Source organism: Onychomys torridus, chromosome 13 (assembly GCF_903995425.1).
Source record: "Onychomys torridus chromosome 13, mOncTor1.1, whole genome shotgun sequence".
In the NCBI taxonomy this organism is placed as follows: domain Eukaryota; kingdom Metazoa; phylum Chordata; class Mammalia; order Rodentia; family Cricetidae; genus Onychomys; species Onychomys torridus.
The window spans coordinates 49328893-49340208 of NC_050455.1; positions in this window are offsets into that span (position 1 = coordinate 49328893).

Consider the following 11316-nt stretch of genomic DNA (forward strand, 5'->3'; position numbering starts at 1 on the left):
CACTCAGCAAAATCAAACGACATGTTTTGGACAAAATAATATAATAATAACACTAACATCCGAGGTTGTATTCTCAATGTCCAACTTGGAATTACGTTGCTGCCTCTCTGTGCTTTTGGTCTCCGTGTGGCCGTGTCCCACCAGCATGAGACACTGTCCCCTCTGGAGGATTCTAGGGGAGGGAGAGCCGTGTGTCCAGGGGTTTGGAGACAGCATCGATCCTCTCAGCTTTTCTGAGGGTTGACTGGAGCAGAAGCGGAAGGGATGTTTAACCCAGAACTTTCTGGTGTTCCCCTTCCCCTCACGTAGTGAGCTATGTGCTGGGCTCTTCTCTCAAGTCCTGCTGCCCAGGGACACGTGCAGGGCAGAAGAATGGCTCTGTTGTCTAAGCCACCCCACTGTAGTCCTCTGCCCTCGGTAGAGACACTGCTGCCCCAGGCCCAGGCATGGGCCCTGGCCCTGCCTCAGAACCAGGCTTCTTCATAAGGCCCAGCGAACCCATTGTCCCCAGCCATCCCCAGCCAAAGGTAAAGGAGGGTGTGGCCTTTGCCAGGGGATGCTGCAATTACCAAGTAAGATCTAATCCCTACGTCAAGCCTCAGTTTCTCCATCAGTGTTCCTACCCAGCTTGATGGAGGGTCAAACAAGATGGTGACATGAAGCCCACCTCACTTAGGAGAGCCTGCTGGGTTGGTCACTGGCTGGCCCACTTATGTGCCAGGCCTGACCGGTCCCCGTCCATTTCCCTACCTGCCCCTCATTTTCCTCTTTGGTGCCCGTCTGTTGCTTGCCAGCAATGGACTTCAGGGGAAAGAAGTGTTTGGGGACTTTGGTGGCTTTGATTCCAGTCGCTGCTTTGGGTGAGTCTTTTGCCCCTCATGGGGCCTCAGTTTCCCCAACCAGAAGACGTCTGTGCCCTGCCTTCCGTTGGCTAACATGCCCCCTGTCCACTCTGTGCCTCTCCACATGTGGGAGAAGTGGAGGCAGATTCCTACCCCGGTCTGAGACGGCCCACTCTGCAGAGGCCGCTCCTGTGGGTGGGCAGCCAACTGGTGTAGACCTTGGGACACTCCAAGGTGGCAGGCAGGGGACCGGCAGAAAAAAAAACTGCCGAGAGCCCACGCTCACCAGACAAGCTCCATGCTCCTCCCAAATACCCTCTAGATGCAAAAAGAAAGAAAGAAAGAAAAAGAAGAAGAAAGAAAAAAAGAAAAGGCAAATCAAAACTCAGGCTCTGGTCAGGGTTATAGGAAAAGCATCTCCAGCCTTATGTGCCATAGCTCAAATCCTGCCCCGGGGCTTCCTGGCCCCCTTCAAAGGGAGACCCTTGGGGGAATATGTTTGCTAGGCTCCTGTGCTGGTTTCTTTGTTACTATCTGTTTAGGGTTTTGTTTCAGTTCTCTCTTTCTCTCTCTCTCTCTCTCTCTCTCTCTCTCTCTCTCTTTCTTTCTTTTTTAATACGTGGCTGTGAACTTGAATGACCACTGCTCAAACTTTCTGCTACTGGGGGGGGGGGGGGGGGGGGGGCGGGGGAGAAGAGATGTCTGTTTTATTCTTGGTGTTTTCAGTGCAATAAATAGCTACAAATTTATGTGACTCCATGTCTTCTTGAACTAGGAGATGTTTTTGGTCCAAGTCTCCCCTGCTGCAAAATAAAAGTCCCAGTCAGTTTTTCAGACGGATTGAAATAAGTTGGATCACATGCTCAAGGGTGAGCCGGTCATTACGCAATTGTCTGGACCACACACTTGCACCCTTAGGACCAAGGATGGAGTCTGCTTCCTTTTGGGCATTTGGGGTACCCTTAACAAGAATTAGGGGGGTGGGTATGGATTGTCACAAGCAGCCAAGAACTCAAGTCTCTCTGAGGGGCCGACAGGTCAAGGTTCATCTTCTGTTAGGGCCTCAGTTTCCCTTGGACAATAAGACAGGTTGTCCATACTTTTCCTTCTGCATGACCTCACAGACAATCCCTAAGCTTCAGAGTCCCTAATGAGCCATGTGACGATGAGCTAAGAGGAGGGAAGGGCTCCAGATTACAAATGTAGTCTAGAGAGTCTAGTGCCAGGACAGCAGGAAGCCCATGAGAGCCACCATGGACTACAGGGCATTTCTCTGTGGCCACACCACTCACCTTCAGCACAGCCGGGCTGGTGTGGCAGTGTACCAGTGCTGCCCCCAGCCCTCTGCTCACAGCAAAGACCAGCAAATGCATCTGGTTAGATTGGGACTGTCCCAGATGTTGACACGAGCTTTTTGGTCCTATAACTAGGACAATCAGCCGGGCATGGTGGTGCATGGCTTTAATCCCAGCACCCTGGAGGCAGAGGCAGGGGGAGTCTATGAGTTTGAGGCCAGCCTGGTCTACAGAGTGAGTTCCAGGACAGCTAAGGTTACACAGAGAACCCCTGTCTTGAAAAACAAAAACAAAAACAAAAAAACAAAACCCAAACAAACTAAGACAGTCTCACGCAAACCAAATGAATCAGCCATCCTAAGCCACAATCCTTCTTCCCACAAAGGCTCAGGTTTCATGGGGCCAGGGGGATTGTCTAATGGCATCCTCTTAAACTGTGGTCCTTCCTTCTACTGGTGCCCCAAAGTCCCTGTATCAACTGCTTTCCAGGTCTGTCCTTACGGATGATATTTGGGGTAACGAAAGGGAAATTACTTCTAAGAGAAATGTGCCCTTTGCACACAGCTAAGGGTCTCTACAGTGAGAGTACAGACTAAGGCTCAGAAGAGCATGAGAGCACACAAATAGGATCTCAGCTCTGCATTCATCGCTCAGGGCACCTGGGCAGTGCAGAGAGACTTGGGAGCTTATGTAAGCTGCCATTGCAGATTCTCACCAGCAGGTGGCAGAACATGAGTGGGTTACAGGCGTGTGTCAAGGCGTGGTCTGGGCGGGTCCAGTTGATCTCAAGAGAGCTTTTGAACTCTCAAAGTGTACCAGCTCAGATTAGAACTGTGTTTTCAGTTCACAAGAGCATGTAATGCTACAGTTCACAGTGTGTTTTCACAGCGCTTGCCCTCGTTACAACAGTTTTGGGGAGCGAGGAAGACTGCAAGACTCAGAGAGCTGCTTGGGAACTCTGAGCCAAAACTCAACCAACTTTTAGATCCTCTAGGGATCCCTGTTCCTCAGTCCTGGCCTTTCCGACTCTGGGCATCAGCAAATAGTAGGTGGAGGTCTGAGAAGCTTGCCACCTTCTGACTCTCGGTCCCCTTTCAACTTCACCTTTATTGTCTACTCCGTGGTTTCCAAACACTTGGTTAGGTCCCAGGCTCTCACAATGCCCTCTACCTATCTCACCCATAGGCCTAAACAAGTGTCCCTAAATTCATGTGCTTCTCGAAAGCAGGCAGGGCAGCAAGTCCCCATTCAGGACACATGTGGTAGGCATTGCCATTCTTGTATGGAGCCAACCCTGGTAAGCATGTTGCTGGGATTAAAGACACACAGACATGATTCAAGCAGAGATGTATCACTCCATCAATCTGTAACAGCAATGGCCATCACTTACCAGGTGCTGACCAAGTCCCCACATGTCCCATCTGTTTTACTTGAATTCTCTCAATCCTCAGCTCAGGGCTACACATGAATAAAGAGACTGAGTCTGAGGGGTAAGAGGAGCCAACCAATGGGGCTCGGGTTGGGGGAGGTAAGTTGGACCCTGAGCCACAGCAAATGCAGACGTTTTGGGGGCTGTGCTGGAGCCAGGCTGGAACCTCAAGAAGACTTGAAAATGAGCTTGAACTAGTTCCTGTTTTCCAAGAATCCCTGACGCTGTGTCGGACTACAAGAGCCAAGACTCAAGACAGGCAGGGTGGAGGCTAGACCTGGAGCTGGAGGAGAGAAGAGAGGCGTGACTTGAGGCTTGGGAGGCTGTGTGAGGACACTTCACAGGATGGATGGGAGGGAAGTCTAGAGACAAGAGGAGCTGATAACCTGGAAGCCTGTGAGTGTGGGAAGCAGGCTTAGGAGGAAGTGGTGGGGACCGGAAGCAGGAGAGGGCCAAGGGAACCCTGAACCTCCTGAGACATGGTTGTGCCATTCCAGGACATACGTGGGTCCCCAGCATTGGAAATGGCCTCCCCAGGCCTGGGGTGTAAATCCTTCAGAAAACACCCCCTTGTGGGTTCTGGGGGTGCTTACTCAGGAAGAGACGGAACAGATACCAACCCTGTTGGGAATGGCTTCTTTCCTTTTCCTTCTCCATTTCCCCACCTGGACTACCAAGGTCCCAGAGGCCACTTCCTTCAGGGAAGTCTAACCCAGACACCTCACTTCCCAGACCTAGGTAGAGGGGCGGAGGGAGCTAGAGGGAGATTGTCCTGTCACTCAGGAGAAAAGGGGTGGAGACTATTGTCCTCTCCTAGTATGGCTCTTGGGGAGTCATAGCTCCTCTCTGGATCCTCCATTATAGCATGGATTTCTCATTATAAGCATGACTCTGGGGATCTGGAGAGAGGGCTCAGCCATTGGGAGCACTGACTGTTCTTCCAGAGGACTGCGGTTCAATTCCAAGTACCCACATGGCAGCTCACAACTGTCCGTAACTCCAGTTCTGGGGGATCTGACACCCTCACACAGGCGTACATGCAGGCAAAACACCAAGGCACATAAAATAAATAAATTTTAAGAATGATCTTTGAACCTGTGGTTCTAAACTGTGGGACTTGGGTTGGCTGCTGCAGATTCACTCACAGAATCCTCTAGATGTAAGTGTGTATCAGGTCCTACTCTTGGGGAGTAAGATCTATTAGACTGAGCAGGGACCCAGGTAGCAATGGTTTTACAAACCCCTGGCTCTGCACTGATTGCCTGCTCTCAGTCCCCAATGTTGTGCTGGATGACTTAAGATGTCATTATGCGACCACCTACCCAAGGCTACCCGCTTCATCTCCTCTGACCCCCGGGCTCAGAAGGAAGATTTTGATGACAGGACCCTCCCCTGCCTCAAATTCCTGAGCCCCAAAGCTCTTTAGGACCCTGACTGCCATAGCAGACTAAAGGCCAAGGCAAAGTGTGGGATCAGATTTTTTTTTTCTTTTGAGAGAGAGGCTCTCATGTAGCCCAGGCTAGCCTCTAACTTGTTTCATACCCAATGACCCTGAACTTTTGATCTTCCTGCCTCCAACCTCCTGAGTGCTAGGATTGCAAGCATGCACCATCATGCCTCATTTTAGGTTGTATTAGGGTTTGAACTCAGGGCCTTATACATGCTAGGCAAGTGTTCTGTCTATGGACTGCAGTCTACTGGCATCCTGCTGGCTTGGCAGGGTTATTCTGTCCAGTTCACTGGAAGAACTGTCAGGGCTCCTAATCATTCAGCCTAGTGGGGAGAAGAGATGACATTTCCTTCCCAAGAGGCAAAGAAGGGAGTCCACGCAGTGGTATTCAGCAGAAGGCCTACAGGATGGATAAGGGCAGCCAGGTCTCTTTTGTTCCTGTCTCCCCCTTGGTAGAGAGTCCATGATTCCTCTACAACTTACATGATTTACAGATGGGAACACTGAGGTCTGCTGTCACAGTACTGGTATGTCCTGGGCCTGATAGCTTGTTCCAGCCTTCAGAATTGTGAGTCCCTGACCTCCTCCTCCCCAGGCTAACTGGAAGTAGAAGATGAGACTGTTTCTTGCCTGCATAATCTTACCTACCAGGTCTCTTTGTATTCATTTTTGTGTTAGGCACTTTGATGATTTTTTTTTTTAAGTGTAGTCTAGGGACCTAACAATATCACATTTAATCTCTTGCAAAAGGGAAAGGAGCTCTCCATTTTACACTGGAGGGGTCTGGGATTTGGAAACATGAAGTAGCAGATTCTCAGGCTTGCAGGGCCAGGATGTGACTCGGACCATGTCGCTCTGCCTTGGCTCCTGCGTACAGCAATCCTCTAGGGGCCAGTGCTTACAGATGCTGTGGACATTAATGGAAAAAATGTTTTTTTTTTTCCTCTCTGCCTAACAAAAACAAGCCTGGATGAGGGTGCTGGGAGGAGGCCTCCCCGAGGATCAGGATTGAGGGGGCGGACTGCTGCCCAGTCCCTTGGAGAGAAGTCCAGGGTTACAGGAAGTCAGGCGGAGACAGGGGGAGGCAGGCCAAGAACATGCTGTGGGCAGACGTCCCTGGACGCCTTTGCAGGGCAGGACCAGTGTCATTGAGAACTCAGGCCTTGGAAGGAGTGGCCTGAAGCTAAAAAAGCCAAACTTTCCATGAGCCACCAGCAAAAAAATGAATGTTAAGGACCGCACACCACAATCCCGAAAGTTGAACAACCCAGGACCCATGGTATTCCCAGGAGCCTGCAGCTCTCTTAACTCTTGACGGTTGTCCCCAGTGCCACCAGAGAACTGTGTTCAGTTTGCCACTCTCCTGTGCATAACTGTGAAAGATCAGGGGTGTCCAAGGTTGGTCCTGGAGGACTGGGGAAGGGCCTTCAATCAACAGATGTATGCCTCAGTTTGTGCTGGGGCCTTGCAGCATCCTCCCCCATACCTCTCAGGCCTACCGAGGTTCCCGCTGAAGAACTGTGGCTACCCCACTACAGGGAAAGAGCCCAAAGATTGGAGAGACACAGCGACTTCCTTTGATCACATGGCTCAGGCAGACAGAGCTGAGAACAGGCCAAGCCTGTGGCTGAGCAGCCGGAGCCCGCTCTCTGCAAAGTACCCAGCCACATCCTAAAGTGCTCTGAGGTCCAAGGAGTATGAGACAAGAATCTCCATGGCATAGAAATAGAATACATTGTCTCAGAAGAACATGACAGCCACAGACAGAAAGGCTTGGCTCTCTGGACTCACCAGATGTGGGGCTGAGTCAGACTCAGGAGTCACATGTGGCTGGGAGCTGAGGAAAGCTCATGCAGGGGGTTGGTTGGCTAGGATTCGGATGGCACAGGATCAGGGTGGAAGGACAAACAGTCCAAGCAGAGGATAGCCTGGGTCTGTGTGGGCACAGGCAGAGATGAATTTGCTGGCCTGGTAGAAGGCAGCAGGAGTGGGACCAGCTCTCCCTCCTCTCTGCTGGTTTTGGGGATATGGCTATCTTTAACCGGACTGAGGAAGAGGCCTTTGCCCCTCCCCATCTAGGTTGCTATCCAGAGAGCATCAACTAGAAGTGACCGCAGGGAGTCAGGAGCCTGGCCTCAGTCTTTCCCGCTACCCAGCAGGACACTCACTCTAACACATTCTAGGGAAGTGCAGGCCCACATCCTCACCAGACTGACACGCTGCCTCTTTGTGCTCCCCATTAACTTTCCAAGTTCAGAGGTGCGTGGGTGCAGAGATCAGCTGCGGCTAGAGGCAGATGACTCAGGAGGGATGGAGTCTAGGCCTGGCCTCGCTCCAGAATGGTCCCAAGAGACTTTGGCAAGTGCTGTCCTCTGAGCTGCTCAGCCCTGAGTTGGCAGAGCTGAGAACCTGCACCCCAAATCCATACTACCAGCTACTCTTTGGAAGCTAGGACACACAACTGGGTTGCCTTCTGAGAGGAGCCGGGACACGCTGCAACCAGACTACCTTCTGAGACGTAGCATAAGTCTCAAGAACACGATACTCATGGTATTCCTTTTCCGGTTCCCGAACCCCTTATTCCCTCTTGTCCTGTCAACACCCACTAAGGGTCGCTTGCCCGTCATTCTCCCACCCATACCAACATTATTGCTCACCTTGCCTCCCTAACTGGTTCTACAGATCCCTGGGGTGTCGCCCAACCAGTGCCTTCTAGACCCCAGGCTGGGGTCCTTCCTATTGTGGATAGAGCTAGTGTCCCCTCTGGTTTACCTCCTATGCTGTCATGGAGTCCTCCAGATAGGGTCTCTGGTTCCCAGTTAGCTCTCCAACCTGGCTGGTGTCTACTCAAGTCTGTTGTGACTCAGAGATCTGAAATCAGTAAAGGGCTGGGACAGGGGTGTAGTTGGGAGACTGTAGCCCAACAGGAAGGGCAGTTGCAGAGCATGGAAATGGAGTAGGCATTCTGGGCCAGAGACTGAGCAGAGGTAACACAAGACCTTGCAAGTCCAGGGCCTGGGCTGGAGAGCAGGGTTGGGAGGGTGGAGGAGTCGGAGGTGCAAGGGGAAGCCTAAGAGCTGAGGTAGTAGCCCACAAAACGAGGTGCCCCATAACCTTCCATCTCACGTTGCAATTTGAGAGACGTGAGATCCCAGCTCCAAGATCCTCCAGTCTTATGCCTTGGTCACCAGCTGCAGCCATGACAAGGTGCCCAAGGCAAGGCCCTCGAAACCATGGCCCCAAGTGAACAGAGTCAACTCCCCATATGGGTGCGGCAAGAAGGCTGCAGGCCAGGGCCCCTGCCAGGAAGTGGAGGCTGTACCTGGTGTGGCAAGAGGAGCCTGCCTTGGGGAAAGGGCGCTACATCATCCTTTTCCTACTTGGAGTACCAACAAAGCGATAGGTGGGCCTGGCCCTTTGTAAGTGGAAATGTATTAATACTCAACAGCAGCCACCTTCCTTTCTTCCCCATCAAAGCCTTGCAGACCCCTGGATCTGCATTAGAAAGGCTTGAGGCCCTTTCATGTGTTGAGGCCCTGCCGGAAAGGGCTGAGAGCACCAGGAGATTCTTCTGCTTAGAAAACCCAAGACCAGTCCATCAGCTCCAGCCTCACTTGAAGAGATACTTTGGGGTGGCGGAGGACGCTGCCACGACCTGCTATCCTCTCCACTTTGGGCAAATCTCTTCCCCCTGGGGCTCCATTTGTCTTTACGTACAATGGGAGACTGAGCAATTTCTAAGGGTCCAGCATTTATCCACAGAGACAGGACAAAGCAAACGCCGGAAGTCAGGGTTGCGAGAAGCAGGTGGCCAGCCTTGGGCCCCTCCTCTGTCCAATGGGAGCTGGCACGTACCCTGTGATGCCCACTGTGCCCTCAGTAGCAAGGAGTCAGGTAAGGAGGGTGACCTCATTTGGTATTTATTGACAATCAGCCAGCAGAACACAAATGGGCTAGGGAGATGCCAGGAGAGAGGTGGGCACGGCGGCCACTCACTATGCTGCATGAAAGTGCCCTGCTCTGCTGGGAAATGCAGTGTCAGGACACCTGGTGGCCACACCTGAACGCCATCTCCCAGGGACCCGGGATGGAGGCTGCCCTCATGGCTGGCGCCCTGCAGCATCAGGACACATGTCCTATGCGGAGCATCTCTGAGTCTTGGTCGTCTTTGTCACAGGGACAGGGGAGAAGGGTCCTGATTGCAGCCTCCATCCCGACCTCCATGGTGGGTGCTCCTCAGGCCTTCTGCCAGCCAAGGCACAGCGTCCATGTGGTGAAGGGTGAGCTCTGTCTATTTACTCCTACCCTAGTGCCTAACTCCAACCCCTAGGACCTCTCTCTTACCTGTCCTTCAGAAGCCTCCCATCTCTATACCTGTCCCTAAACAGACCTAAAGCAATATGCGGTGCCATGCAAGTCCCCTCCCACCCCACCTTTCTGGCTCCCTCTCCCTGCGGCTCCTCACTCCCTCTCATAATCTGTGAGCATCACCCTCTCCAGACATTCTCGGTCTCTGCTCTGGCAGGTTAGCCTCCTCCTGGCTCAGGGACAGCTCTGGCCCATCCGCCCTCCCTCCTGTCTGTTCTGTGATCCTTCACATCCCCCAGCCCCCTAGTTCCCATCTCTTGGGAAATGTGGCCCTAACACAGGAACCCACAGAGATTTTTTTTCTGCCCAATTCATTTACTAATTCTCCATATCCAGGAACCCCAGGTTTAAAGTGGGCTTGTATGGAAATGTGTCTTGTCAAAATGTCTGAACAAAGATATCAAATATGGTGCCCGCTGACCCCACGAGAAAGAGGTGGCTGGCTGGAGGCTTGGGAACAAGACCTCTTAGCCATGTGACCTTGGACCAGCTTTTCCCTCTCTGGCTTCAACATATCCCTCTGCAAAGTGAGAGCTGAGCTGGATCATTTCAGCTTTGAATGGGCTACATAGTAAGTGTGTATGTCCCTCTAGATGGAGGTCCCAGGAGAGGCAGAGGCCACAAAGAGGGACTTGTACTAGGGATTGGCATTGCTGTAGCAACCCCTACCTGCCTTTCAGAATCCCAGCAGGCATAGCTGTCCCTTGCAGCCCCCAAGGAAAAGACTGTGAGGCCCTGGCCAGCCCTCCAGTTTGGTGGTTTCCAATCTCACATCATGGACTCTTCCTCCTCCTCGGCGATCTCGCGGTCCACCTCAATGGCCGTATTCTCAAAGCTGGTGATGCCTCCGTATTTGCGCATGTGTACCATCAGCGGCTTTGGTGACTGGCTCCCAGCCAGTGTGGCCACATACATGCCCGTCCGGTTCTCTTCCAGTGATGGGCCCCAGTCTATAGCAGGTCTGCTGGCCTGCTGAAGCCGCTGTGGCAGAGCAATGATAATGGACGTTGAGTGTTTTCCATGGCCAGGCACCCAACAAAGGCCTGCCTGTGCCCAGTGGGAATCTGTTCTACCACATCTGGAAATGGTGGCTTCAGGTACCATCTGTAAAGTCCACACTGGGGCATTGTAAAGAGGATGTAACTAGTTGGTGCTGGGAATAACATGGCTTCCAAGGTTAGGAGACAAGACACACACACACACCCTGACAAGCATCTAAAGGTAGATTCAGGAGCCCACTCAAGCTCCCTACTGCTGAAAGCCAAATTCAGACTTGCTGGAGGCTTTTATGAAAGAACTGGCAGCCAGAACAGAGGCAGGGCTGAGGTGGCCTCCCTGGATACTTCTCAGAGTCCAGTGTCCAGGAAGGAGGGAACTGACTAAACCTACAAATCCAGAGACCCTTCATCCTTAGCCACATTCCCAGGGCTCTCTGCCCATCCTGCCAGAGGAAGAGCCCTGTACCCTGAGAAAAAAGAGGCCACTGACAACTGATGAAGCCTATTGGCTTCATCAGTTCCAAGGGCACAAAGTGAAAGGCTCTTGGGCTAGTGCCAAAGTCATTGGCACTCCGAGTGTTGTGGCGTTTATTGAACTGTTAGAGCCAGCTCCTCACAAACTTGCCAATGGTTTCTTCTCTTTCTTGGAATGAAATCTGAATGTTTGCCATGCTCTCTGTGACCTGCCCTGCCTACCTTCCTGTAGTGATTGGTTTTTGTCCACTTGACACAAACCAAATAAAAACCCTTTCCAACCCAACTTGCTTTTGGTCATAGTGTGGGTTTTGTCTGTCTGTTTGTTTTTTAGTTTATTTTTAATTTTAAATACATGTATGTGCATGTGTCTGTGTATAGGTATGTACACGTCAGTGCAGGTGTCTGTGGAGACCAGAAGAAAGTGTCAGATCTCTTGGAGCTGGAAGCTAATCTCCTT